General features: G+C 39.5%; 1 protein-coding gene and 2 long non-coding RNA genes across 4 annotated transcripts in view; 1 reads left to right on the top strand and 2 right to left on the bottom strand.

Moving 5' to 3' along the window:
- The window catches only part of MKLN1 (muskelin 1), a 326049-nt gene that overhangs the window by 90548 nt on the left and 208113 nt on the right, over window positions 1-27388 (top strand). The window lies entirely within an intron of this gene.
- The window catches only part of LOC123835302 (uncharacterized), a 96893-nt gene that overhangs the window by 33436 nt on the left and 36069 nt on the right, over window positions 1-27388 (bottom strand). The window lies entirely within an intron of this gene.
- Window positions 17-24826, bottom strand: LOC135362066 (uncharacterized). Its single transcript, XR_010406376.1, has 3 exons — window positions 23903-24826; window positions 5773-5955; window positions 17-3354 (listed from the first exon to the last, which is right to left on the bottom strand). It is a non-coding gene; the product is annotated as an uncharacterized LOC135362066 (long non-coding RNA).

Raw genomic sequence — 27388 nt, 5'->3', positions numbered from 1 at the left:
AGTCCCACTCCAGAGTAGTATGAAAAATCCCCTACCTCAGCTCCTGTTCTGGGAAGCATGTCCTTTCTGATGGTGTTCCCAAGGAATGGGAGAGAGAAGAGAGGGATGCACGTATGAACTTAAGGATGCTAAGTTCTGCTTTACATTTTAAATCTATAGATCTTTCCTTTAACAAGTGGCAGGCCACTCTTAATTCCTGCTCCTCTGTACTGAAGAACTTAGCATTGCTTCTTCCCTTGGTGATCCAAGGAACTTTGCTCTTTTCCCAAAATACCTCTCTCTCCCAAAGCAATTTCCCCTCCTCTGAGAAATGCTGTCATGTCAGGCTGCACTGCCCTTGAACCAGACAACTTTCTCTGCTTGTCTTTATCTGTCTAAATAAAGCTAACCTACATTTGCTGTCTAATTCATTCGGATGCTTGCTGATGCTATTTAAAGCATCCCTTAAGGCTCTGTGGAAAACAAGATGCATTATCTCCAGTAGAGAACCTTTAGGTTTGTTGGTCATTTAAGGAATTCAAGAATCTAAAGAATCCATTCAGTCTTTAGTAGTTCAGATGTAAGGGACAAAAGAACTCTTCCGTGTTTTTTCATTCCAGGCAGTCTTCCCTGACTTGTATGTTGCTGGGTTCAGCTGATAGAAAAAGAGGTAACTAGAAAGTTAATCTCTCTCTCTCTCTCTCTCTCTCCCCCTCTCCCCACCCCCACCTGTGTGTGTGTGTGTGTATGGTCCTTGTCCCTAGGCTTCATGAAACCCAGCTTTTCTTTTCTTTTAAGATTTTATTTATTTGAGAGAGAGAGTGAGCAAGTGAGAGAGAGAGAGAGAGAGAGAAGAGCACAAGAGCAGGGGGAGAGGGAGAAGCAGACTCCCCACTGAGCAGGGAGTCTGACGCAGGGCTCCATCCCATGACTCTGGGACCATGACCTGAGCTGAAGACAGATGCTTAATTGACTGAGCCACCCAGGCACCCCAAAACCCACCTTTTCTGAAGATTAATTTCACAACAGAATGTATTTTTCATCCTGGGCTTTGATAATTGGTTAGTCCACTGTGGTTACCTGTCCCCTCTCAGGGAGCAAATGTGAAAGATCAAAAAGAGCGGTAACAAGCTTTCAGTAAACAAGCTTTTTGGTGAGTTTTTGGCTTGTCTCCACCTCCCATTCTTCAGCCTCCATCTGACATTTCATTAGAGAATCGCGGTACTTCCACATTCCAGGGGAAAAAAAAAAGGAAATTCTAAACAGGGAAAGGAATAAAATAATGGGGTGGTAAATAGGACTCCACTGTGCACTTCAATATGGGAGTTCAGAGAAGGTTTCAAATCTGTTGCTTGTTTTTTTCAGATCTGGTATTTCTGTCTGTCTGTTGGCCTCCTTAGTGGGAGGGAAACCTGGTACAATGGGATGGTCTTAACCATTAGTGCCCTGCTGCTCCCCGAAGCACATGTTTTTATCAGCATCCACTTGTTCAGCCACGATTCTGTGACGTCCATTGCAGAGAGTGAGTCAGAAGCCACAAGCTAACAGGTCTATTCCTTCCCACTGTCACCTAGGAAACCAAAGCATCATCCACAGGAAATGCAGGCCCCAATGGGGGGTGTGCCCAGATCGGGTTATAAAGCTTGCATGAGTTTTTCAAAAGAGGTCAAATAATAATGCCTAGAATCTCAGTCTAGGGTGGAAAGTGGATCCAGCCTCTCAGCTGTGGATGGAAGGAGGACAGGCATGCAGAAATACCAGGAAAAATTAATCAGCTAAAATCATGGGAGATGTCTGCTTTATAAGAAATTTACCAAGGGCAAGGGTTATTGAGACGTGGTTTGATTTCCCCCATAGCAAATGCATTTATTTGCCCATTGGTTGAGTGTGGGGTTTTTTTTGTTTTGTTTTGTTTTGTTTTTGGCATGTTTGGATGGTGTGTGAAATGAGATGAGGAAATTGACAACACATCAAACAAGGCTTTCTGCTGAGTGAGATATATATCCTCTTTTTCATGGCTATTCTCCCTTGGATTAAAAAAGTGATGGAGTGTTCCTTCAAAGAAAACCACACCCTGATTCCCCCCATGACCTCACTGTTTTTTAATTTTATTATTTTTATTTTTTGCCTGTGCCTTATTTTTTCCCTCCTTGACCACTACATTTTAGCATAGTCAGTTGGCCTTCCTGTATATATACAACTTACCACACACTATACACATATCTGTGAATGTAAGCTGAGGAAAATTACCTGTCCAGTTTCATGTTGTTCAATGAGTTTAATGTTTCCAGGCAGTTTATACTCTCATACTGCTATGGGTGAAGGATTCTACATAAAAGTACAATGTGAGCTCTCTTAGAACTTCTTATTTTGACTCAAAGAATATTAGAATGGGGCAGGGGGAAACAACTCAGAAGTCATCTGGTTCAATCACCTCATTTTTCACATGAGAAATTAGTCCTAGAGAGGTGAAGTGATTTGTCTAAGGTCATATAATAAATCGTGGTATATATGGGAGGCAGAGGAGAGGAGAGAGAAGAGGTAGGAAGTTTGACCACAAGCTCAAAATGAGTCAACAGGTGATATGACCACCTCTAAGACTGTTAAAATATTAAGCTGCATTAATTGAAGTATGAAGTCCTGACTGGGAGGGGCAACTGGTACCCTCCCATGCTGGTCAGTGTTGCCAAGAGTATGATGTTCTGTTCTGAATACCCATTGAATGGGGAACAATGACAAACCCGACCAAAATGCCCAGAGGAGGGTAAAGATGGTGATAAGAGTTTTAGTAACTATAACATAATAAGAACAATGAAAAACATTAGACTATTTAGCTTGGAAACCAGAGGTTTGTCATGGAGGGAATAAGAGTAAGTATTATTAAATAATTGAAGGGCTGCCTTGAAGAGGGTTCAGAATTATTTTGAGTGACTGGGAAGGGCAGTCACAAATGAGTACAAGTTAAAGATAATGGATTTTAGCTCCATATAAGTAATTTTCCAATAATTCTAGCTGATTGAAATGTATTAAACTGATAGGGCAGTGGATTAATTCTTTATCTCCAGAGGTGTTTGAGTATTCACTCATTTATCCAAATACGTTTATTGAGCACTTGCCATATGCCAGTCATTGGACCAGAGGGACTTTGAGCTTGTGGTCTATGTTAATTAAGGCAATACTAACTGTAGTATGAAATCTGTATATCAAACCTGAGACATGATAAGAAATTTATTTCTCACTCATAAAACATCCAAAATGGGTGTTCATGGTGGGTGCCTCTCTTCCAAGTGGTCATTCAAGGAACCAGGCCCTTCCATCTTGTAATTCTGCCATCTTCAACATGTGGCTTATGAGGTTGCTCTAGGCATTAACATCCTGCTGACAGACAGAGAAAGAATATGGAAGATTGTGTGGGGAGATTTTTATAGGCTAGACCCAGAAGTGATGCACAGAAGCTCTGCTCACATTCTTTCTATCCAGTGGAATTCAGTCCCATGTCCATGCCCAACTGCAAGGGAGGCTTAAAATGCAGTTCTGTGCCCAGGAAAAAGAGGAACAGGTTTGATAACTGACCCGAAAAGCTTTTACCACACTATCCAATTCTAAGTTTCTATGATTATGGTGACAGAACTGGCACAGGAGTTTTAAAACTTTCTTTTTTAATGCCAATGTCATTATGTCTCTTGTTTACATTATATGTCTTCCTATTGAAGGTCTCCTGTTGAAGATATACTGTTTAGTTTTAAAAAGCAAAGTACAAAATAATGTATATAGTATGCTACTCTTCTGAATGAAAAGAGGAATCGTAATGATAATATTTATTTGTATCTGCTCACATATATATTGAAGAAACACTGGAAGAATACAAAGAAACCATAGGGAGAAGGGTGGAGGCAGAGGGAGGAAGGACGTATCCCTGGGAGCAAGACTTGTCCATGTATGCCTTTAAATATTGTTTAACTACTTACTTACTTAATTAATTCTAAAACTATATAATTTAAAAAACCATTTCTTTCTACTGGAGAAGAGTTTTTCATGGATGGACCTCTTTTTGTTTTCAAGTAAAGAAAAGCTTGAGGAAAGGACTATCTGGGCAGGTGAGCAGGGCATAACTTATGAGCCTGAAGTAACAACAGTGATGAATATAATGCCTTTCCTGTTATAAAGCACCTGTACTGGATTAATTAGATTTTTCAAATGAAAGTGAAAGAATAATAATCCAACAATAAACTTGTTTTATGTGGAACCATCTAAAAGTCTCAGAGTGCTTTAAATCTGATATCATTGTTTATTTTTATAGCATTCCTAGTAACTATGATACAAAAGATTTAAATTAATTTCTTGTTTTGTAAGGTACTGTCAGAGCCATGAAAAGAAGTTTAATTGCCTACAAATTCCTGTTAGACTTGTAGGCCAATGATCTTGCTTTCTGGGTAGCATCAACCCTGGAAGGAAGTATGTGATAAAAATCCTTTATGTTTTACAGCATTTTCACAAATAATTTCATATTTGGTTTGTCCATCAACCATGTAAATTAATTGTGACTGGTATTATCTTTAGAGATAAAAACAAAGGTGGTCACTATAAAAAAAGTTAAAAGTCTAATAAACAATTAGGAGAAGGATGCTTCCTTGATATATAAGAGCTATTACAAATCAATAATTAAAAGGCAAATATTTCAATAGAAAAATTTACAAAAGACATGCTTTAAAATCATAGAAAGAGATCTCAATAACAAATAAACATTTTTAAATATCCTCAAAATGAGTGGAGATAAAAGAAAAATAGTATCTAGTGCTGACAAAGATATGTGGAAGTAGGAACACTGATAGATTTCTGGAAGAGTTATCAGATGGCAAAACCTTTTTGAAGGAAAATTTGGAAATATATTAAAACTTCAAAGATGTTCAGAACATTATGACATAGTAACTTCATTCTGCTAATATAACCTAATGAAATATTCAGAAAAATGTAACAATCTACGCCAAATGATATAAATATCACCATTCTTACGAGTTCAACAAAGGGTGGATCCAATGAAATGGAATATCAAGCTGTCATAGGAAACCATGTTAAAGAATTAGCTAAAAGCTAGAGGAAAATTCTACAACCCAATGTCAAATAAAAAAGCATGATTTAAAAAAATACAGAGAAAAATACAGAGAAACACTTTTGCTTTTAGAGCAACTTATTTTTCATCTCAGTGAAATTTCACAGGTGGGCAAACTGCCAAAGAACCCTTGTCTTTTCCACTGCCACAGTGCCATTCTAGGGAAGTACATTTGTGACCATAGTCATCAAATCACATACAAATGTGTAATCAACCAAAACTATTTTTAGACAGCTTGGCTGGTTTGCGTTGTCTTAATGAGGCTGAAGTTGCAGGGTTAATATCTGTGTGGGTCACTTAGCACAGGGAGACAAGCTAGGTCAGCCAAGTAGTTCATACCTACAGTCAGCCATCTCACAAATGCATGCTCTTCAGAGGACCTAGATACAGTGTGTCATTTCAGTCCATATGATTTCAGTTCAGTCCATATAGGACAGTGCAGCTACCAAACTTCATAACAACATGGCCTTAGCATCTTCAAACTCAGAACCTCAGTTAGCCATTAATAAGAGAAGATGCTTTACTTGTACGTTTTCAAATTAAAAAAAAAATCTATCTATAAGCACAGGTTGGATCACAATGTTCTCCGAAGGTAAAATACTAAAGAAAGTAAAAAAAAAAAAAAAAAAGCTCATTTTTCTAATTGAGGGCATTAGAAAAATCAAGGGTGGTACATGGTTTACCTCTATTTCCCAGCGACCTGATGTCAATGAATTCCTATTGAGTTCATGTTCCGAGATTTGCCAAAGAGCAGGTCAATGTCACTACAGAATTTACACATTTGTCAAAGCACAGAAGGCTATGGATTCACAACTCCGTTTCTGGCCTCAAGAGCAATTTTCTCTGTTTTCAGGATCCACTCCTCCCTGCAAAACACCAGAGCTGCAGGCAGTTCTCTAAATAACACCGCGTCCCTGGCCTCCCAGCTCCCATTTGAACATTTCGGCAGAGCTCCTTTGAGGTCTGCCCTGCACCGCCTCCCATCTCCCAGGCTCGTCTTCACTAGTCTGAGTCAGCTGTGAGTCACCTCACTCATTAGCAGAACTCAGAATGCTTCTCCATTCTCTGGATCCCTTTTGTCTCCCTCCTTTTAACTGGTTTCCTGGCAGCCTAAGGTCTGTGGCCAATCCTGACATTAAGGTGTAGGTCACTACTAAGATGGTCGGCTCAGTAAAGAGGTTGGCAGACAGAAGGTAGATAGATTAAAAGTGATGGTGAGGATAATGATAATAATGATGATGGTGCACAGTTGCTTGCTTCAGAAGCACCCAAATGGCCAGATTTGGTGACTGCCTGTGTAGGCTCATAGGACAGCACAAAGGTCCTTAATACTTGGTCTCTTCTTTCTCTTCCTTCCCTCTTCACCCCTCCCCCCGCCCACGCCCATTTGGTACAAGGTGAAAATGTACGGACTGCCTTCACTGTGAAAATTAGGTAAAAGAGCTGCGTCCTACATTGGTGGGGTCCCTTTCCCCAGCGTTTTCAGATTTGTCATTCTCATGTTTACTCATCCGATTTTACATTCTCAGTGCTTTTCAGAAAGGGCAATAGAGAAGGATTTGTGCCTTGTTGGTGCCTCCTGGGCATATAAAGGAGCCTAGTGAAATGACATTAATAAGAAACTCTAGATTCACTGTAGAAAATACCAACACCAGAATGCTGTTATTAATTCATTAATCTTATTAAAGCCCTTTGTGAGATGGTCAGTACTTTACTCAGCGTGGATAGTCACTAGCTTTCGGTAAGTCAGATAATTTACTTTAGAAAGGGACCCCAGTGATACCCTGTCCAGTCTTTCATTCAATCCGCAGACATTTACGGAGCACCTACAATAAGGAAACCCTGCAGATCCCCAGGGCTGTGTTGCTTGAGCTCCACTGCGCATGCATATCAATATTACCTGGGAAGCTTGCTAAAATGCAGATTCTGGTCCATGAAGCCTGGAGTGGACACTAGAGGTTCTGCATTTCTGTGAGTTTCCTGGAGATGCTCGCAAACCATACTTTGAGTGGCTTGACTCTAAGGGCTGCACAGAGCCAGACAGGTTTGATTCCCTATGCAAGGAATGCCAGGAGGTCCACAGGCTCTGTGAGGCTGCCCTATGCCTTCCTCCTCCTCGGCTCTATTTATCTATGAAGCCCAGACAATGCTGACCCATTCTTGCCAGTGTTCTTGGCTTTCTAATGTCTTCACTCCCAGTGAAGGATGTTAAAATAGCAGGATTCCGGTTTGGGATTCGGGCAAGGAAAATGGCCCATTTATCTTCTACCTCGGCTATGAGGTCTGGTCTAGGCCACTTAGCAGAGAGCTCCGAACTCATATTTCAGGCAGAGCCTTTCTTTGATTGCTACAGTGATCTCCTTTTATGATTTGTTAGTTTGTATCCTTTGCCAATTTTTCTGTTGGGGTCTTTGTCTTTCAATTATTGTTTGTAATAGTTCTTTATTAAAATATTAAGGGAAATCTCTTTTACCCCCCAAAAGCTGTTGTTGTTGTTTAGTCTTTTCCTTTTGTCTATTAATTTGGGAGTTAGGAATCTTAGACTCTAGGCTAATATTAATTTTCTTGTGAATCTGAGTGAGCCCCTTTACCTGTTGTGACACAGTTCCTTTGCCTGTGAATGGAGGCAGTAAAGACTACATATCTCAGGGAACTGTTGAGAGTACATGTGGGATAGCGCTGCACAAATATAGAAAGTGGGTACTTTGTTTTTGGAGCTTATATTAACCTGATAGTTTTACTGAACCTAGTGTGGGACATAGTTGACTGGTGTTAACAAGTACCAGTTTGGTTTTGGTTTATTTTGCTTTTTAGTTTGGTTTTGGTTAAACAAACACTTATTGAGCACTTACAAGTACTATGAGTGCTGTTCTAGGTTTTGGTAGTATTAACATACATAAATAGAATTAGAAGCTGCCCATTAAGCACTTTAAAGGCATAAAAGTGCTAGTGATTTCTGTTTTCCTTTGGCCTCAACTATCACTTTCTAAATTGTCAACAGATAAGATCTTCTACCACTCCTAACATGTCTGATTAAGTGCCTCACTATTGAGGCAAATGACCTGGTGTTTCTTGATTTCTACATTGCTGTCTCATCTCTATAAGAACCTTATACACATTAAAATTATTTCTCTACATAGTAGAAGTTATAAGAGTAATAGTATTCCAATTCAGACTGACAGGTTTTTGTCTAGCTTTGAGAAGTAGAAAATTTGTACTTATCCCCCATCTATGATGTTTATGTTCTTTCTACCACTGACTATAAGAAAATATGTAATGTGTATATGTGTGTGTATGTGTATACGTGTGTGTATATCTTTATCTACCTATATATAGCCTGCCAGATAATGTTTTATCTCTACTTGATATTTGCTTTTAAATAGAGTCAAAGGAAAGAAACTCTAATGGCAAAATTTTCACTATCATCCAGGTAGAGAACACTTCCCTACTCCCACTGGCACCCCTGTTAGTCTTCCTACACACTAAACTGTCTTATGGGTCCCTACACTGAGCATAGATAAAACAAAAAAAGTCAATATTATTGAATCTAATCTATTTGCCAAGCACTGTGCTAAGTGCTTTCACATACATTTTCTCATCTAATGGATCTTTTGCTTTCTTACTGCAGGGGAGAAAATGAGATTATGCCTTTGCTTTGCTACCTTCTCTTCTTAGAGTCCTTACTCCTCCCTGTCTCTGTAAGCCTTTACTGGTAGCAAGGGAACTCAGTTTGAGGCAAAATCCATTCTTTCTTTCATCTTTTCCAGGTCCATAGCAAAAAGTTGTTTGGTTTCTGACTTTTGGAAGATGAGATGTGTTGATTTAGGAATAAGTGAATGGAACAGGGCTGAGGGCTGAATGTTCTTTAACATCAGGTATCCACATAGGTAGGCACCCACCTCTGGTGAGAAGTCTCCCTTTTCCTGGCTTCTTTCTCAGATAATCCACTGAACTTTCTGGGGGGAAAGTATCCATATACATTCAGCTCTTCCTTTGCTTTATTTCTTTATCTATGAACACAGGTGCTTTACCGATTTCCTCATCCTGCCCTGGCCCCTTCCCAAATTCTCCTGAGAAACATAACAAATTGTATCTATTCCTGAGAATATCTGCTATTTTCTCCTCTTACCATGATTCCATATCTTGGATTCCACTAAGGAAAACACAGCCTGGTTGACATTGCATAACCAGTGAGAAAGGAATCTTCCCTGGGCAATGAAAGAAGGACTGACTCACTATCTCAGCTCTTAGGAATGGCTCTCCAGCTACTGATGGAAGCCACATGGGTTCAGCCACGAGGCCAGCAAGGACCTCCCTGTGACCAACAAAAAGGAGGCAACCAGGACTAGCCAGAGCTGAGCTGGGGCAACTGACCCATTTGTAGAAGTGTCTCCAAGGACAGTGACCAGCAGTCCAAATTGCAATGTGTTGGCGGTGTATCAAATTTCTAGCTGATCCTGTCTGGTGGATGAATGGTGCCCAATAACAGAAGACTCTGGGAAAGGATGTACTTATAATCAGCACGTGGTGATATTTTCATGCCAGAGGCTTATTCTTCATTCTTTCACTTTTGAGTGAATATGCTAGGCACTGAGATAGAGGTTGGCACACTCCCCTTGGGGAGTTGAGAGTTCAGTAGAAAGGCAGAAAGGGAGTAAATACAGGAGCTCAAGGAGAACTTAGAAGAGGCACTTAAGATTCAAGAGTTGGGAAAACTTCCCCAAGAATGTGTGAAAGGCTTATACAGAAGGAAGGAGGAAGGACGCTCCTGGTAGAGGAGGCAGCAGAGAAGTCACAAAAGCAAGAGAGGACAGGTGGCTCATTGGAGAAGTAAAGTGTTTTGGTGTGGCTGAAGTAAGAAAATGCAGGGGGAGAGGGCAAGAGATGATCCTGGAGAGATGAGCAGGGGTCCACTTACAAAGGTGTAATCTTGTGTTTCATGCAAGTGGGTCTGAAATCCACCCTGAGGGTAATGCTGGGAAATGCTGACTCTGTGGGGGAAGGACATGTCAGGTCTGCTTTTTTAGTAAGCTTTCTCACTGGTTGTAATGTAGAGATTAGATGCAAGGAAAGCAAACATGGAAGTTGGAGGACCAGGTTGGAGGATCTTGCAGTAATTGAAGAAGGAAATGACGTGGGCCTGAACCATAGCAAAAGCAATAGTGATGCAGAGAAAGATGAGTCTGAGAGATACAAAGCAGTTGCGCCAACTGACCTTGGTGATCAGCCACAGGTAGGGCCTGAAATATTCAGAATGGCTCTCAGCTTTATGGTTGGAGGAAGATGATAGGAGGAAAACTTGCTGGAAGGAGATGATGAGTTCAGGTTGAAGCAGGAATCCCAGACAGATACCCTACCACTGGCCTGAATAGCAATGGAGGAAGGTCAGGGCAACTCAGTGGCACTGGGGCCACCTCAGGTGTACCCCAAAGGAGGCTTAAGGACAGTTTCAAACCCTGCCAGCTAGAGACATGGGGCTCCTAACACAAGCTCCTACTTAGAAGCCTGGCTTATTAAGACTGACTCTGTGCAGGACTGAGGCTGCAGATGAGAGGTCTTCAGAACCTGCACCAAGCAGGGCCTGACAAGCTGTTACCATGGAGACATGGTGTGCGCAGGAGGGAGTAAGTAGGAGGTCTGATCCATTCCAAGCCTTGGGTCACAAGGCTGTGGCAGGCTAACAGATAAACAGGAAAAAGACATATCAATAGAAAAGGATGTTCAAAAACTATTGACAGTTAATTGGAGTTGTATCGTCATAATTCTAGATTAAGTCTAACAATTTAGAAGGATTAGGGTAAGCCACTTAATGATCCTGCTAGTTATTTCAGGTACCACTTAATGAGGGCACAGGGAAGTGGATGCCTACTCAGGCTAATGCCAAATGTACATACACCCATCCTAAGCCCTTCTGCATCCCTGGATTCTAAGTAGCTTCATATTATTTCCAAGTTTCTGGAGACATAGGCACAAGATATGGGAAGTTAAATTTTTTTTTCCATTTGCCACGCTGATCGCAGTAATACTTAAGCAACCTTTGGAGCTCTTCAGGAAATTCAGGTGCTGGCAAAGCCTCAGATTCAATGTTATTACTAAATAATTGGAGGAACATTCTGGACAGAGAGCCAGCAACACTGGGGCTCCAGGTGGCTTGTGTGTGTGTGTGTGTGTGTGGTGGTAAAATACATATATCATGAAATTTATCATTTTGACCATTTCTAAATGTACAGTTCAGTGGCATTAAATACATTCATAATCTTGGGTAACCATTATGACTATCTCTTTTCAAAACCGTTAAGCCATAACTCTCTATTGGGTCCCCATTTTTAAAAATTTATTTATTTATTAGAGGAGAGGGAGAGAGCTCACATGCATGAGTTGGGGGAGGGGCAAAGGAGAGAATCTTCAAGCAGACTCCCCACTGAGCAAGGAGCCTGACAAAGGGCTCAATCTCATGACCCATGAGATCACGACCTGAGCTGAAACCAAGAGCCGGACACTTGACAGACTGAGCCACCCAGGCACTCCAGGCCCTACATTTTTAAAACAACTTCATGTACTGCAAAAACTCTGCCTACCAGGCAGGATGATGGTTGTGCTGTTACAAGTAAGACAACTAGGTTGATCTTGGTTTGGTCAGTCGCTCTCAATTCAGACCTGGGGTTTTTTGGCCAGAGTCCCCATCCTGTGGGTAACCTTGTTAAACATAATCTCTGGAGGGAGACTGATTTTTTTTTTAAAGATTTTATTTATTTATTTGACAGAGAGAGACACAGAGAGAGAGGGAACACAAGCAGGGGGAGTGGGAGAGGGAGAAGCAGGCTCCCCATGGAGCAGGGAGCCTGACGTGGGGCTCGATCCCAGGACCCTGGGATCATGACCTGAGCCGAAGGCAGACGTTCAACGACTGAGCCACCCAGGCGCCCCAAGGAGGGAGACTGATTTTAACCATCTTAATGACTGAGGAGACTTATCAATCTTGATCTCCAAGGTATTCAAATAGTTTGTGGCACTGCTTATTAAGAAGTCAGTAAAAATTAAGTCAGGGCCATAGGCCTTTGTAAAGATTCTACTGTAGGCAAACTTTGTTCCAAAGATAGCTGGGCATAATTGTGAGACAAGTTGTCTATGAATCAACTTCAATTTAAATAACCAGAAACACTAGTGCCTGTGGAGGATGAGATATAATTCTGGCTTGGAATGGGAGACTATAACCAGGCTATCAGAGCTAGAAATTCCAAGTGTCCTACTTCCTTTTCTTTTATAAATCAAAACATTCAATGAGGGCAGGGATAAGCCTTTGTGACTCTTCTTCCTCATACAACAAGTTCAAGGTGTTTAGAACATGGTGCTTATAGGCCAAAGCTCAGTGGAGAGTTCACAGATCCAAGGCAGTGGTAACTCTCAAAGCCCAGACAGATACTTCCCAGATGCTTGATGTCAATCACGAGAGACAGCAGGAGGGAGAAGGAGTAGGAAAGATTGAGTGAAAGTTGCTTCACCATTAACAGATCTAAACAATATGTCCTGTTTGGGGGATCAGCAGTAAGCTAAATCCTTTAACATAATATATTATTTGTGGAAACTGCAGCTCAGAGGAGGTTGACTAGCTTACTTAGGATCACCCAGAAAAGCTGGAAGAGAGCTAAGAATTAGAATCTTTGTTTCCTGATACCTGGTGTAGTGGTTCATTTTGATCAGTATCTGCTGGTATTCTATACTTAGAATGCACAAGGGTGATGTTCTCTTTATAGAGCCTCTCTATAAAGTTTTCATTGTTTCAGGGGTGATCTATCAGTAACTTTATCTCCAAATTCACCTCCAGTTTAGTCTTCTAATATTCTACTTGCTTTTCGTCAGAACTCAAATCCTGAACAGAAGTTCAGAAAGATGCTGGCAGTCGAGAAAAGGTTTACTGCTATTAAGATCCTATTAGGGGACAATTTCTAGAATGATGGTATGAGGAGATCCACAGACCCACTCCTGAACAAAACAACCATAACTGGCAAAAATTAATCTTTATTAAAACAACCATTTAAAGTTGTTGTCCTAGGGGTGCCTAGCTGGTTTAGTCAGTAGGGCATGTGACTCTTGATCTCAGGGTCATGAATTCAGACCCCACATTGGGTGTAGAGATTACTTAAAAACAAAATCTTTAAAAAAATAATGTTAAACTTGTTGTTCTACAGAGGGAGATGAGAGGCAAGAAGACCAGAGGCTACTGCCCCTACCTTGCTTGTAAACAGGGGTATCACTCCAAGAGAAGCAGGTCACTGTTCCTGCCCCCAGTTCAAGACAGAGTCTCTGAGATTTTTCTCAGGGGAAGATGTAGGTAATAAGCATTGGGCTCTGAAGCTCTTCACAAGTGAAATGACTTTGTTTGGAGCCGAGTGTGGGGAACCTCAAGCTGAAACAAGTTCTGGAAATCAATGGAGATTCAGTAAGAAGCAATGAAGGGGGAGCCAGTAGCTCTGAGAGCAACAAAAGCTAGACCATAGGCCAGCTAGCTAGAGAAACAGGGGAAAAGATTGCTAAGAAGAGCTCTCCTGGGGTCAGAACAAGTCTCAAAGACTGGCCTCAAAAACTACCTCTGCAGAGGGGCTTCAATTTAGTTGGATCAGACTGTGGAGCAATTTACGCCTCAGGGCTTATTGAAAACAATAGAGTGATTAGCTAGCAACTAAGGGAGCCTAACAGCTAGGGATCATACCAACAGAGACAGACAACAGAGAGATCAGGGATAAAGACAGTCAAAGAGAGTTGTGTTAAAATCCCTGTCATCCCAGGATGACAATGCATATATATGTCCAAGTATGTATTTTCTAAGGAGCAACAGCAGAGTTTCTGCATTGCAGGGAAATAGACTTCACTAAAATAATCTAGCTCAGTCACTAAAGAAACAAAAAAGCAAACTATAATGATAAGCTCATAAGCTCAAAAATAAACAAAGTTGAAGGGATCGGTATCCAGAGTTGTTACAATATATTATCTAAAATGTCCATTTTTGGGGGCGCCTGGGTGGCTCAGTCAGTTGAGCAGCCAGCTCTTGGTTTTGGCTCAGTTCGTGGTTTCAGAGTCATGGGATCAAGCCCTGCATTGGGCTCAGCGCTCAGCGGGGAGTCTGCTAGAGGATGCTTTCTCTCTCTCCCTCTTCTTCTACCCCTCCCCCTGCTCATGCACGCTTGTGTTCTCCCTCTCTCTAAAATAAATAAGTAAATCTTTAAAAATAAAATAAAATACAATGTCCATTTTTCAGGGCACTTGGCTGGCTCAGTCAGTAGAGCACGAAACTCTTGATCTCATGGTCATGAGCCCCACTTTGGGCCTAGTGCTTACTTAAAATAAATAAAATAAAATAAAATGTCCAGTTTTCAACAGCAACAACAACAACAAAAATATGAGACATGCAGGGGCACCTGGGTGGCTCAGATGGTTAAGCGTCTGCCTTCGGCTTAGGTCATGATCCCAGGGTCCTGGGATCGAGCCCCGCATCGGGCTCCCTGCTCCGCAAGAAGCCTGCTTCTCCCTCCTCCACTCCCCCTGCTTGTGTTCCCTCTCTCGCTGTGTCTCTCTCTGTCATATAAAAAAAAAAAAAATGAGACATGCAATGAAACAGGAAAGTGTGATGTGACCCATACACAGGAGATAAAAAACAATCAATAGAAACTCCCTGTGAGACGACCCAGATATCCAACTTAGCAAAGACTTCACAGCAGCTATTATAAGTGTGTTCAAAGAACTAAAGGAAACCATGCTTAAGAAAGCAAAAGAAGGTATTATGACAATGTCTCATAAGATAATCAATAAAGAAATATAAATCATTTTTTAAAAAAAGAACCTAATGGATTTTCTAAACTTGAAAAGCACAAGACTAGAAAAGAAAAATTCACTAGAGGGGCTCAGTAGTACATTTGAACTGGCAGAAGAAAGAATCAGCAAATTTGAAGATAGATACATACATGCATACAAGAATAAAGAGAAAGAAAAATAAAGAAATAGAAACAGAATTTCAGAGAAATGTGGGATACCATTAAGCATATCAACATATGCATAATGGGACTACCAGGCAGAGAGGAGAGAGAAAGCAGAGCGGAAAAAATATTTGAAGAAATAATGGCTGAAAATTCTGAAATCTGATGAAAAACAGCAATCTGCATATCCAAGAAACTCAACTAACCCTAAGTAGAATAAACACAGAGATCCACATCCAGATACAGCATAGTAAAAATGCTGAAAGAGAAAGAAAGAGAAAATCTTGAAATCAGCAGAGAAAAAACAATTCATCACATACAGAACCCAAATAAGAATAACAGCTGACTACTTTCCTGAAACGATGGAAGGCAGAAGACAGTGAGATGGCATATTCAACAGAGTAACAAGACAGTATACAGAATGGGAGAAAATATTTGCAAACATGTATCTGATAAGGGATTAATATCCAGAATATACAGAGAATTCCTGAAACTCGATAACAAAAAACCCAAACCAAACCAAACCCCCCCAAAACAAAACAAAACAAAACAAAAACAAAAACAAAAACAATTCAGAAATGGGCAAAAGACTTGAATAGATATTTCTCCAAAGAAGATACATGGATGACCAATAAGCACATGAAAAGATGTTCAACATCTCTAGTCATTAGGGAAATGCAAATCAAAACTATAATGGGATACCATGTCATACCCATTAGGATGGCTATTCTCAGAAAAAAATAGAAAACTAGTGTTGGTGAGGATGTAGAGAAACTGGAACCTTTCTGCACTGTCGGTGGGAGTATAAAATGGTGCAGATCCTATGGAAAACAGTATGGCAGTTCCTAAAAAAAAATAACAATAGAACTACCATATGATCCAGCAATTGCTCTTCTGCATATAGACCCAAAAGAACTGAAAGCAGAGTCTCAAAGAGATATTTGCAGAACCATGTTCATAGTGGCATTATTCACAGTAGCTAAACATGAAAGCAACTCTAGTGTTCATCAATGGATGAATGGATAAGCCAAATGTGGTATACACATACAATTGAATATTTGGCCTTAAAAAGAAAGGAAATTCTGCAATATGGTACAACATGGATAAACCTTGAGGATATTATGCTAAGTGAAATAAACCAGTCACAAAAAGGCAAATACTGATTTCACTTATATGAGGTTCCTAAAGTAGTCAAAATCATAGAGACAGAAGGTAGAATGGTGGTTGCCTGGGATGGGGGAAAGAAAAAATAAGGAGGTATTGCTTAATGGATAGAGAGTTTCAGTTTTGCAAGATGAGTAGAGTTATGGAGCTGGATGGTGGTGGTTGTTGTACAACATTATGAATATATTTAATACCACTGAAGTGTATACCAAAAAATGTTTAAGGTAGTAAATTTTATGTTATGTGTATTTTACTACAATTTTTTAAAAATTGAAGAAAATATGGGTGCCTGGGTGGCTCAGTTGGTTAAGCGACTGCCTTCAGCTCAGGTCACGATCCTGGAGTCCCGGGATCGAGTCCCGCATCGGGCTCCCTGCTCAGCGGGGAGTCTGCTTCTCCCTCTGACCCTCCTCCCTCTCATGCTCTCTGCCTCTCATTCTCTCTCTCTCAAATAAATAAATAAAATCTTAAAAAAAAAAATTGAAGAAAAAAGACTTTGCACAATGATCAGATGGGAATTATCCCAGAAATGTAAAGTTGGTTTTACACCCTAAAGTCAGTTAATGTAATATACCATATCAATAGAATAAAAAACAAAAACCACATGATCATTTCAATAAATACAGGAAAAAAGCATCTGACAAAATGAGCATCCATTAATGATAAAAAATCAACAAAATCGGAATAGAAGGGAACTTTCTTAGCCTGATAAAGGGTATCTATAAGAAACCCATAGCTAGGGGCGCCTGGGTGGCTCAGTTGGTTAAGCGACTGCCTTCGGCTCAGGTCATGATCCTGGAGTCCCGGGATCGAGTCCCACATCGGGCTCCCTGCTCGGCAGGGGGTCTTCTTCTCCCTCTGCCCTCTTCCCTCTTGTGCTCTCTGTCTCTCATTCTCTCTCTCTCAAATAAATAAATAAATAAATAAATAAAATCTTTAAAAAAAAAAAAAAAGAAACCCATAGCTAACATACTTAACAGTGAAAGACTAAATGCTTTCCCCTGAAGATCAAGAACAAGAGAAAAGTGCTCTTGCCACTTTTATTTAACATCGTACTAGAGGTTCTACCCAGATTATTTAAGCAAGAAATTGAAATAAAAGGCATCCAGACTGGAAAGGAAGAAGAAAAAGTATCTACTTGTAGATGACATGATCTTGTATATAAAAAATCCCAAAGACTCCACTGAAAAACTATTATGACTAATAAAAAAGCTCAGCAAGGTTGCAGGGTACATGATCAATATATAAAAATCAATTTTATTTCTATTCACTAGCTATGAGCAATCTCCCCCTAAAATCAAGAAAACAATTTCATTTACAATAGCATCAAAGAGAATAAAATACTTAGAAATAAATTTAATAAAAGGAGTGTAAAACTTTTACAATGAAAACAAGAAAGTGTTCTTGAAAGAAATTAAAGAAGACCTAAGGAAATGGTAAGAAATCCCCCATTCATGGATCAGAAGACCTAATATTGTTAACACAGCAGTACCACCAAAATTGATTTACAGATTCAACCCAACTCCTATCAATATCCTAGTTGTATTTTTTCCCCCAGAAATTGACAAGCTGATCCTAAAATTCATATGGAAATGCAAACCAAAATAGCTGGGGGGGGGGGGGGGACTTGAAAAAAGAACAAAATTGGAGGACAGTAATTAACATAGTGTAGTACTGCATAAGGATATACATATAGATCAGTGGAGGGGAATAAAGAGTTCAGAAATAAACCCTCACATTTACGGTCAATTGATTTTTGACAAGGGTGCCAAGGCAATTCAGTGGGACAAGAATTGTCTTTTCAACAAATGATGCTTAGGTCAACTGGATATCCACATGAAAAACAATGAGTTAACAAAAATTAACTCAAGATGGACCACTGACCTAATATGAGGTAAAGCTATTAAAATTTATCAAAATTTAAACTTGCATGTTTTAAAGGACATCACTAAGAAAGTGAAAAGACAACTTATAGAATGGGAGAACATATTTGCAAATCCTATATCTGATAAGAAACTTACCTCTACAATATATAAATAATACTTACAAGTTAATTTAAAATTTTAACCCAATTTAAAAATGGACAAAGAATTTTTGGGGGATGCACAAAACTTGTTTTATTTTTTTATTTCCTGCATTAACATAGAAAATGTATTCATAGAAACAAGGTGGGGAGAATTTTTTCTGTAGACTCAATATATTTATTACTGATGCCACTTTGTGTTTCTAACACCATTATACTTCTATATCCCAGAAGTACATTCTTCAGGTTTGTAGTCTACCTGGAACCTCAGCATCTAACCAATTCTACTTGGATTTTATTGGCATATTAATTTCATTCTTATTTTTATTTTAATATTGTACTATGTGGCAAATATATCAAATGATCCAAATGTGCCCAATGATGTGCTTCTCTTGCCCATAATTACAGTGTTTGGGAAGAGTACCTAGCCCATTTCTCTCCCCCAAATATATAATACATATCATCCTAAAATGATAATTATCTAGATTATCTAGTATATGTGCAGCTGAAGCGAGCACAATTATCTAGATTAGCTAGTCCATTCTTTTGTACTGTCTGTATATCATCTTAAAATAATGTATTCCATTTTTAAAATAATGTTGGTAGAAAAAATATTGTCTATATTAAGTACCTATAATTCCTTTAGTTTAGTCTCCATTTTCTAATTTTTGTTTTTATGGGAAACACTTTCCCATTAGACAAAGAATTTTTATAGACATTCCTTTGAGGAAGATGTACAAAAGGCCAATAAACCCATGAGAAGACACTCAGCATCATTATCCATAAGGGAAATGCACGTCAAAACCAAAATGAGATACTACGTGAAACCCCTTAGAAGGGCTATAATCAAAAAGACAGATAATAACAAAGGTTGGCAAGATGTGGAGAAGTTGGAATCTTCATGCATTGCTAGTGGGAATGTAAAATGGTGTACCACTTTGGAAATCTGTCTGCAAGTTCCTCAAAAGATTAAACATAGAGTTACCATATAAACCAGCAGTTTTACTCCTAGATATACAACAAAAAGGAATGAAAATATAGGTCTCCATAAAATGGTACATGAATGGTCATAGTGATATTATTCATGGTAGTCAAAAATAGAAACAATCCCGGGACGCCTGACTGGCTCGGGATGAAGAGCATGCAACTCCTAATCCTGGGATCATGAGTTGGAGCCCCATGTTGAGTGTAGAGATTACTTGAATGAATGAATGAATGAATGAATGAATAAACAAACAAACAAACTTTAAAAAAATAATTAGAAACAGCCCAAATGTCTATCAGCTAATGCACGGTTGAATAAAATATGGTATATCCATACAATGGATATTATTTAGCAACAAAAAGGAGTAAAGAACTACAACAGGGAAAAACCTTGAAAAACATTACACACTTAAAAGAAGCCAGTCACAAAAGACCGATTCCATTTATATGAAAGGTCCAGAAAAGCAAATCTATAGAGGCAGAAAATAGAGTAGTGATTGTCTAATTGCTGAGGTTTGATGGGAGAAGTTAGGAGGAAATGGGGCTGATGGCTAATGGGTACAAGGATTCTTTTTTGGGGTGATAAAATAGTCTAAAATTGGCTGTGGTTTTGTTTGCACAACTCTGAATATACTAAAAAAATACTGAGCTCTATACTTTAAGTGGGTGAATTGTATGATATGTGATGTAAAGCTCAATAAAACTGTTTTATATATATGTGTGTGTGTGTGTATGTATATATATGCAGAAAGAGAGAGAGAGAGAGAACAATATTAAGCCAAGGGATCTATGGACATCTAAACCCAGGTTTAGCCCAGGTACCACCCTTATCCCTTAGGGTATTGAATCAATTTTAATATAGCATTTCATTAATCAGGTTGTGCCTAAAATGCTAATGCAGAGCTCTCTAGTAAACCAGCCTAGATCTCAGAGCCAAGATAGAAGATTTAAGGTGCATTTTTTCCTTGCCCTAAGCCCAAATTTGAATCTTGAAATTTTATCTCCCTATGCTGGGTGTGATGATAAGAGAGCAATCAAAGCATCTGGGAGAATCCAAAAGAAGCAGATGGCTGAACTTTAGTGCATGAAAGGGAAATGCCCTCCTAACACTGAAGCCCCCTAAAAGAAGGAAACAGAAGAAAAGAGAGGGAAGGGAAGAGGGTGGGGAGAGGAGGAGAAAGGCAGGGAGGGGAGGGGGATAGGGAGGGAGAGGTCTAGTGACTCTACTCACTGTAAATGTGGCCCTATGCCTACAATCAGAGAGTACTGTCACCTTTTGCAGAATAGGAAGGAGAGGATGAGAAAAGGTGGATGGATGGTCCTCTTCGAGATGGTCTTTAGTGGGAAGATTTCTAACAGAGATATAGAGAGATGCCGGTAGTGGAGAAGACAGGCCGGTAGTGGAGAAGACAGGGTCAAAGCAAACCTGAGCAGAATGCCTCGGTGAATAACAATGCCTTACCAATCCTTGCAAACCAAAGACCCATTAGAGGAAGCTGCTCATGTCAAGATTTCCGATTAAAATTTTAACCCGGAAGGAAATTGCAGAATTATTAAAGCAATTTGTGTTTTATAGCAAGGTTACAATTGTTGGTATAAATGAAGTGTTTTGCAGATGTTATCAGATATTCCGTGCAGAGGAAGCCATCCATTTACATTCCTAGAGCCTTACTCTATTAGTGCTTTGCATGTTTTTTTTTTTTTCCAAAGCCTTCTTCCCTTCTCTTCTCAGTGCATTTCTAGTTAAGGAACACTAAATTTCTATTCACAAAGAAGAATAAGGATGGCGATGAACTTCATAATGATCTAGAAGAGACACAACCTAGTGACATGTTTTCTGGTGCATCGATTTATAAAAGGGAAATGATCTACAGGGTGCCTTTGATGAAAACAGTCCTTTCCCTTTCTGTAGCTCCCAGAAATGCACCAGTCTGCCTTTCAGTGCGATTAAGCAGCCCAAACACCCCAGGGAGGATATGGGGAGTAGCTGGGGAGCAGTTACGGCTGAGAGCAATGATTCTCTATGCAGACTTCTTACACTCTGGTTGGGGTTGAAACTTTCTCTTCACCACTTCAAACTTTCTTTTTGGCCGCTTTCTTATATGTGGCTTCTCTGTTAAACTTACATGATTATGACCACCAACACTCATCCTGACCCACCCATCTTCTTACCTCTAGAAAGTGTGGGCTTCCAGAGAGCATCACCTCTGGGTAGCTCACATTTCTAATTCAGAACTGCAATCAGAGTTCGTTTTGTTGTATAGAGAAGTGATTTGTTCATGATTCCCTTCTCTTTTGCAAAATTCTAGTACATACAGAAAAGGAATCAGAATAGTATAATGAACATCCATTATCTATAACCTAGATCAAACAGTTGTTAAAATTGTGTCATATATTCTTCATTTTCCTTTTGTTTTTTTTTTCCTGAAGTAATTTAAAGCAAGCTGTAGAAATATATATATTTCACCCCTAAATACTTCAACATTCATCTTTAAATAATAAATACAACTTTGTTAGGTAAATTCAGTTCTATTACCACACTAAGATTCAGATAATTTTTCAATAGCAATGAATACTCATCCATATCCAAATATTCCCTGCTTGTCCCCAAAATGTCTTTTTTAAAAATTGTGTGGGAAAACATACATAATATAAAATTTACCATTTTTAAGTGCACAATTCAGTGGCATTAAGTACATTCACAATGTTGCGCAACCACCACAACTATTTCCAGAACTTTTTCATTATCATAAACAAACTTTATGCCCTTTAAGAACAACTCCCTATTTCTCCCTCCCTGAAATGTCTTTTAAAGATGATTAATTCAAACAGGATCCACATATTTCATCTGGTTATTATGTTTCTTACAGTTCTGAATTCTAGAGCTGGCTCCTTGCAATACACCCACATACATTTTATTTTCAAGACATTGAATTCTTAACGACTCTGGACTAATTATTCTACAGACTGTCCCACCTTCTGGATTTGTCTGATTGTTTTCTCATGGTGTTGTTAAACTTGTTCTTCTGTTCTCTGTTTTTTTGTTTTGTTTTTTTTTTTTTGTAAGCTCAAAGTTGAATCTAAAGGCTTGGTAAGAATCAGGTTAAACATTTTGGTAAGAATTCGTCATAGGTAATGCTGTGTACTTCCTTCTACATCACTATTAGGTTGTACGTAATGTCTGGTTGTCCCACTATTGTTAAGCCTGATATTGATCACTAAGGTAAAGTGATGACACCTTACTAAAAAGTGGGTTTTTAAAAATGGGGACTTGACCACTTACACTGTTTTAAAATGATTATCCCTACTTTGAAGGTTCAGATAAAGGGGTTCTGAGTTGTTGCCTGGCACCTTGGAGACAGCCTTTATCCTGTATAAAGGATAAGAGGATTAAGACTGAGGCTTTATCCTCTTTATGGAGTAGACACAGGAGTTCAAGTTTATCTCTGAGGGTGGTCAGAGCAGAAATTTCTGGAATATGAAGTCTAACAGAGACTGTGTTTTCTCTGGGTCCAGAAGAAGTTACTCTGAAATTGTTCATTAGCCAGAATTTAACCATTGACAAATAGATCTTTTTGCTAACACTTACTAAAGAGAATCTAAACATTGGGAATTCAGATACAGAGGAATCTTTTTTTTTCCTCCCAGAAGAATCTTTTATGGCACTTTAAAATAACTCCTCCTCCACCTGCCACTCCTCCCCAACCCCCAAAAACCACTTTAGACTCTAGAATAAAAACTTAAGGAAGAGCATTTTTCTTTGGATGCAAAACAGACGGATCTTTAGATGTTTCTTGAGTACCGTTCAAAGTAAGGGAAAAGTATGCATCTGTTCTCTTTGTATGATGTTTACCTCTTGTCTTTTAGCTACTATAAACTAAATAACTGATCCACTGAGAATATAAACAACTATATTAAAGGATTTCATGATTGAAACTAAGAATTTGGGTTTCTAAGGAAAACGAGTTATTTTTAATTTTAAAATCAACACTTTTACTTTATGGCAATTAAATACTCAAGTCAGTTACACTCTGCTCCAGGGTTGCTGTGCATTTCTGGGTACCCATAGGGGTAACTTGGTTATTATTGCTCATTTGTCTTTTGTGTTTGTTGTTATTTTGTTTTTCGGCCAGCACAAAGATTAAACTTTGTGAATTTTCTGCATCGCAGGACAGAACTTAACCTTAGGGTACTGGACTAACAATTTTCCTTTTACAACTGAAATTAACAATATCCTTTTTCTCCATTTATTCTGTAATTTTTTAAGTTTCTGGCTTCAGATTTACCAGTTGGGTAAGGGAGGTGGTGAAGGTCTCTTTGAGGAAAGAGTTCTTCAACAGTAGCTCTCCCAGCAAAACTAGCAACACGTGCTGATAGCCTCCATTGGGGGTTACTACACTTGGTGACGAAGATCACACCAGCAGTTTACAAGATCAAACAGTGTAAAGGATCACCCATCCTTTTCAACTTTTCTCTTTTTTTTTCCTCTTTATATATACCCACCTCTTTTCTTGGTTTCCTTCCTTCTTCTTCTGCCTCTCTCCTTGTCCCTCTCCCTCCTTGCTCATTCTTTTTCCTTCCCTTCTTTTACCACTCATTATCCTAGGCTGGTAGCCTTCAATGACTCCCCCTATACCCACCAAATTTAGTGGGATCTGAAGGATTTCCTACCTCACATCAGACTGTGGTACATCACTGAATACTTGATAGAATCGAAGGAGTGGGAGAATCCTAGAGAAAGAGAATTCCAGAGAAGGAGGTCTGTGCCTGGATCTGTGTTCTGAACTCCTTCTGTCCAATTTCCATTTGTTTGAACTGCCAGTTCCAGTTTCCCGTCTGGGTTCTGTAGGATCTCACAGTTCTACAAGGATAGTAATGGAATTACTTGAACTATGTCCAGTACTTCAGAAAAGCCTGAAAGACATTGTATGTTTACTCAGTAAAGCTTGAATAGGTTAACTAAATAATGGAAAGCTTCTTTCCTTTTGGGGTTGGGGGGAGCTGGGGAAGTTATGCCATACTAACTCACGGTGAAGAATGTATCTTCATACTAAGAAGTTCTGGTTGCTTGCATGTGTTGTCTATAGGGTAGACAGACTGTACTGGAAAGAATGTGGGTGTAGAGGTGAGGCCAGAATTTAATTTCTCGCAATAAGACTTAGGCTATGTCCTTAAGATCTCTGAACCTCAGTTTACTTATTTGTAAAATGGGAGTAATAATTTATATTTTTCAGACTCCTTGAGGATTTTAGATAATGGGTGTAAAGCACTCATTTATACAATACCTGGTACTAGTAAATACTTAATATGATTTCTTTATAAGTGTGATTTATTCAGTAGATAAAAATCTTTCAAAGCATGTGGCTCTTAGGGGAAAAAATGAATCTGATCATTGAGAACAGAGATTGGGAAGCACTCACATAACATAGCTCTACGTGGTCATATAAACCATCCCTTAAGAACTCATGCCAAGGGGCGCCTGGGTGGCTCAGTGGTTAAGTGACTGCCTTCGGCTCAGGTCATGATCCCAGGGTCCTGGGATCAAGCCCCGCATCAGGCTCCCTGCTCGGCAGGAAGCCTGCTTCTTCTCCCTCTGACCCTCCTCCTGCTTGTGTTCCCTCTCTCGCTGTCTCTCTCTCTCTGTCAATTAAATTAAAAAAAAAAAAAAAACAAACCTCATGCCAAGTCTTTTTTTTTTAAGAGAGGGAGTGGGGAGAGGACAGAGGGGCAAGGAGAGAGAGAGAATCTTTTTAAAAAATTTTTATTGTTATGTTAATCACCATACATTACATCATTAGTTTTTGATGTAGTGCTCCATGATTCATTGTTTGTGTATAACACCCAGTGCTCCATGCAGAACGTGCCCTCTTTAATACCCATCACTAGGCTAATCCATCCTCCCACCCAAGTAACAAAGTTACTTACCAACTTATTTTTCTTCTCCTTAATCACTATGTTCAGCAACACACAAAAGCAGAAGCAAGACAGGTCTAAATGTGGTATTATCTGACTACACCCTAAGCACTTTAAATTGAATAGTCTGTGTTTGGGGTTCATATGAACTGGTTTGGAGATGGTTATTTAGTGTTCTCCCAAGAGTATGAAAGTTTCCAGAGGAGACTGGTTAGATAAGCAGAGGCTACCATGCCTGGCTTCAGCTCTGTAGGGATTTCTAAGGCTTTAAAATTACCTCCGGAATCCCCTTAAATGCAGTATTCTCTGATGTTGAGCATGGCCTCTGATACCTTCTTTTATCTCATTCCTCCGACACTCCAGAAATTTACCCTAGTCTCTCTCACTACTTGCAACCAGGAGAAAAGTTGGGAAATAGGGTTGTATTAATCAATATAGACTATTACAAATGACTTCAAAATCTCAGTGGCTTGACCCAATTAAAATATATGGTTCTTGGGCGCCTGGGTGGCTCAGTTGGTTAAGCGGCTGCCTTTGGCTCAGGTCATGATCCTGGAGTCCTGGGATCGAGTCCCGTATCGGGCTCCCTGCTTGGCAGGGAGTCTGCTTCTCCCTCTGACCCTCCTCCCTCTCGTGCTCTCTGTCTCTCATTCTCTCTGTCTCAAATAAATAGATAAAATCTTTAAAAAAATAAAATAAGGGGCGCCTGGGTGGCTCAGTCAGTTGAGTGACTGCCTTCGGCTCAGGTCATGATCCCAGGGTCCTGGGATTGAGTCCCGCATCGGGCTCCCTGCTCTGCGGGGAGCCTGCTTCTCCCTCTCCCTCTCCCCCTGCTTGTGTTCCCTCTCTCGCTGTGTCTCTCTCTGTCAAATAAATAATAAAATAAAATCTTTAAAAATAAATAAATAAAATAAAATATATGGTTCTTATCACAGTTCAATATGAAATGGTAGGGGTAGAAATGTGTTTAATGTGGTGGTCAGTCTCTTATGCAGTAATTCAGGGATATAGGCTTCTTCTAGCTTATGGCTGTTTCTTCCTTAGGTTCTCAGAATTCTTTCCATTCAGCCAGTGGGTGGGAGAAGAACCTGCCGTCACTGCACAGGAGGCTTTTTATGGCCCAGACCTGGAAATGGCACCCATTATTTCCATTGCTTTCTGTTGGCCAAAAATTAGTCACAGTGTTCTGCCCAACTTCAAGAGAGGCTAAGAAGTCCAGCTGTGTGCCCAGCTCATAACAGTTTCTGCCACAAGGGGAGAAAGATAGCTCCTCGATACAGGCTGATTGTTCTGTTCTTGTGTTTCCTCAAAGATATGCAAAATAAATGTACCGCCCTATTTTCAGGTCACTTAATGCCTAGACCTACCATTAACGTCTTGGTCAGTTTCTGGAAAAAGTCCATCCATCAACATCAGCATCAACCTCACTACCACCACAAATCAGTCCATACTGTGAACTTACTTGTTTGTATTTAGGACTTTCCAAAGTTTCGAGATACCTGGACCAAACCTGTGCAGAGGCTCTGATTTGGAAGTTGCCCATGCACCTGTATTTTGTTCTTCCTGTCAGATGGTTCCCATGACAAAGTCTGGCAAGTAATGCACCAGAAACCATATGTAATATCTAAAGCAAACTTTGTCACATGGCACCTATGAGAAGAAAATAAATGTGTTATAAACATTTAAAGAACTATCTCACACACCTTCAAAAACTATGAAAAACATGTTTTTGCCTTTTCTCAATCAATGTATTTTTCAGCTGTCAGAACTCTGTAACTGCAGCTTGCTTCCTAGTTCTCTCATTAACCAATTTACAAAGGCTATTTCATAGTGCAACCATTTTGGAAACATCCATCTGTCCTCATTTACTCACAGGCTATTATTCCCATTGAGATTTTAGCTTCCTCCCATGATGTTTGTTCATCTTCTTATGTAAAGAGGATGATGACATGGACTGGACAAGCTAATGAAGGTAAGGTCCTGATATGCGCCCTGCTCTGTTTTTCTAATTGTGGTGTTAAGTCTTCACCGCCCATCTACAGTTTCTTCTTACAATCCAAGCCATGCATTTATTATATGGCTCATGGGATTAAGGTTTCAGTCATCATTCATGTATTTATTCATTTCTTTATCTATTCATTCATTCTGAAATATTCATTGAGTACCTACTTTGTTCCAGATAGTGTGCTAGATGCTGGAGTCAGAGCAAAGAACAAACATATAAGGTCTCTTCCCTCATGGAAC

Source organism: Mirounga angustirostris, unplaced genomic scaffold, assembly GCF_029215605.1.
Source record: "Mirounga angustirostris isolate CCGP_5_RB_7025 unplaced genomic scaffold, mMirAng1.0.hap1 SCAF_12, whole genome shotgun sequence".
Taxonomy (NCBI): Eukaryota; Metazoa; Chordata; class Mammalia; order Carnivora; family Phocidae; genus Mirounga; species Mirounga angustirostris.
This window is presented reverse-complemented; position numbering and strand designations above follow the sequence as displayed.